Consider the following 3,719-nt stretch of genomic DNA (forward strand, 5'->3'; position numbering starts at 1 on the left):
CTGCTGGATCCAGAAACAGCTCAGGGTAGTTCTCCCTTATTTTATCCACCGGCTCCCCCGTCCATTTCAAGCCTTTTCGGTTCTACCATTGCACCTTAACCAGCTCGAACCTCTTGTTCCTCATACCCTTCGACTTTCAGTCGAGGATCGCCACAGGACACTTGATGTAGTTAAGGCTATCATCTACCTGAATATCTTCCAAGGGCACCACTACCGAGTCATCGACCAGGCACTTCCGCAACTGTAAGAGATGGAACGTACTATGAATATGACTGAGTTCGGCTGGTAGGTCCAGGCGATATTCCACCTTGCCTACCCGGGCTATAACCCTGAAAGGTCCAATGTATCTGGGGCCCAGATTGCCTTGCTTCCTAAATCGGATGACACCTTTCTAAGGTGACACCTTTAAAAGTACCTTGTCCCCAACCTGGAATTCCAGGTCCGATCAACACTTGTCAACATAACTCTTCTTCCGACTCGATGCCTGCTCCGAAGCTGTTACATCCTCTCCGTCGTATTGAGTACCACCTCAGTACTCCCCATGATCCTTTGACCAACCTCGCCCCAGCATATCGGGGTCCTGCACTTCCTCCCGTACAACATCTCGAAAGGAGGACGATCGATACTCGCATGATAACTATTATTATAGGAAAATTCCGCCAATGGAAGGTAAGTATCCCAACTACCTTCGATGTCTAGAACGCACGCCCTCAGCGTATCCTACAGAGTCTGGATGGTCCGCTCGTTCTACATATCCGTCTGCGGGTGAAAGGTAGTGCTAAAATGCTGGCGAGTACCCAGCTCGTCATGAAACTTCTTCCAAAACTTGGAAGTGAACCGCACATCCCTACCGAAAATCACTGAAACTGGCTCCCTGTGTCGCGCCTCTATCTCCCTGATATAGATGTCGGCCAACTTTTCGGCCGAAATTCTCTCCTGAATCGGAATAAAATGGGCGCTCTTGGTCAACCGATCAACGATGACCTTGAAGGGTTTTGAGCATTCTAACACTCCTATGGTGTACTTGAAACCCTAGAAACCTTGGATCTATGTTTTATTAAGATACATGCAAATTTGATTTTCCAAGATTCTCAAACTAACTAGCATGACATGGGGAACTTTTATACATAAAAGCTAGTAAGAGAACATACCTTTTGTTGCTTGGATTCCTTGAAAACCTTATGAGCCTAGCACCTCAAGTGTGATGCCTCAAATGTCTCACACAACATCAAATACACTTGGAATAACCTTGAGAGAATTAGAAAACTTCTTGAAATCGGATATGCCCTCTTGTTTTCACTTAGTGGCCGATTTTCATAGCCTAGAGGTTACTTTATAGTGTTTGTCAAATGTAGGTTACAAAGTGTAAACCCTAAATTACATGGACTTTCATATTCCATGATACATGGGTTTATAACTTCCATGAACTATCCATGTAGCACCCTATTGGGTTTAGCCCAATCTAATAAACCATGGATCATTAGCCCATTATTTTAAGAATAGACGATTTACATAATCAACCCCATATATTTAATTAGTCTCCTTTTGATCACATAATTAATTCTAAATTAATTCTTGACCAATACTAATTAAATATTATTATTAATATATTAGAACTCATAATATATTAATAAACCATAAGTGTCTTTTTTTCTCTCATTTAGTTTATCCAAGTGCATTATGCTATGCAACCCAAATGGATCATGTCGGGTCGGGTCAAGTACATACCAAATATAGTTATGGACTTAGACACTATATCTAACAGTCTCCCACTTGGATAAGCTAACAACTATAGTTGCAAGTATGACTTCAGGAACCGATCAACAATCTTAGCTCTTTCAAGGTCTCTCAGAACTGAGACGATGATGATTTGCCATTTTAGACAAGTGACCATATAATCCTCTGTTCTAGATATTAGTTGGACAAATACATGGAACAATGTCTTACTTTTTGTCTTGCAATTGTTTCCCGATTTCCGATTTGTTTGACAAAGAACTTAATTGAACACATTAATTTAGTTCTGACCGGGCCCGGTACATAGATCAAAACACGATCATCGAGGGCCCCACATATCGCTTCTATTCCAAGAAGGAAGAGATAAACTTTGACTCATATGCTTGTTCTACTACTTGTTGAATTATACACAACTGCACATTTTATAACATCGAGTTACCAATGTATTTCCGTACAATCAATGCATAACCAACTCATAGGCAACAATACATATCTCTAGGTTTTTAGTCTTATATGATATTACCATCCCACGATCACTCGAGATAAATTCCATGAAGTGATACCAGTGAGCATGGGTTGAATCCAATACTCAGAACTTATGAGCACGCATGAGTGTTGTAGCACCACTTTGCTATGTCCAACAACTTAGACATCTACAAAATAACTCATGACAACCTTGATTCATATCTATTTCCAACATACGAATGACTGTGGAGAATTTGAATAATATGATATACCATAACATAATTATTCTGGAAGTCAAAACATGCAAAATAAAGTTATAGTAAACGATCGAAAAAAGATAGCAACACTTTACTCATAAATAAACAACAACTTTTATTCATCGTCAAATGTCATATACACTTTACAAATTTCAAAGCTATCTAACTACTAAAACTAATGTCATCCTTCAGCCCTATGCGCCTCACATGCTGGAGATGCTTAACCCTACCCAGTCCCTTCGTGATGGGATCTACTGGGTTCTCATCCGATGATACCCTCTTTGCCACAAGGAGTCCTTCTTCTATACGATGTCTGATGAAATGATATTTTCTGTCGATGTGTCTGGATCTCCTGTGATCCCTTGGTTCCTTGGCTAAGGCAACTGCACTTTCACTACCATAGAAAATTTCCATAGGCTTCTTTATAGTTGGCACAATTCCAAGGTCTCCAATGAAGTTATTTAGCCATATAGCCTCCTTTTCTGCCTCGCTTTCCGCTATATACTTTGATTCACAAGTTGAATCAGCCACTGTCTCCTGCTTGGAACTTTTCCAAGTTATTGTTCCTCTACTTAAGGTAAAGACCCAGCCTGACTGAGAGCGGAAATTATCCCTATCAGTCTAGATGCTAGTATCACTATACCCTACTACTCTCAAGTCATCACTCCCACCAAGGGTAAGGACCCAATCCTTAGTCCTCCGAAGGTACTTGAGAGTGTTCTTTACCGCAGTCCAGTGAGCCTTACTAGGATTCCCCTAATATCTGCTAACCATGCTCAAGGTGAAGGCCACATCAGGACGAGTACAAGTCATAGCATACATGATCTAGCCTACAGCAGAAGCATACAAAACTTGACTCATCTCAGCTATCTCATCCTTTGTACTCGGACTCTGAGTCTTACTCAGTCTGGAATTACTCTGGATCGGTAACTCTCCTTTCTTGGAATTCTGCATGTTGAACCTATTCAGTACCTTATCCAAGTAGGTACTCTGACTAAGTTCAATTAGTCTTTTACTCCTGTCTCTCAAAATTCTTATCCCTAGGATATAAGCAGCTTCTCCAAGGTCCTTCATAGCGAAACACTTCCCAAGCCAGGACTTAACCTCCTGCAAAGTTGGGATGTCATTTCCCATGAGTAGTATGTCATCCACATATAGTACAAAAAGCTAACTATACTCCCACTAGCTTTAACATATACACAAGATTCATCTTCACTTCTCGAAAATCCAAACTCTTTGACTTTCTCATCGAAACAAAGATTC

The sequence above is a fragment of the Lactuca saligna genome, chromosome 4 (assembly GCF_052625555.1).
Source record: "Lactuca saligna cultivar CGN05327 chromosome 4, ASM5262555v1, whole genome shotgun sequence".
Taxonomy (NCBI): Eukaryota; Viridiplantae; Streptophyta; class Magnoliopsida; order Asterales; family Asteraceae; genus Lactuca; species Lactuca saligna.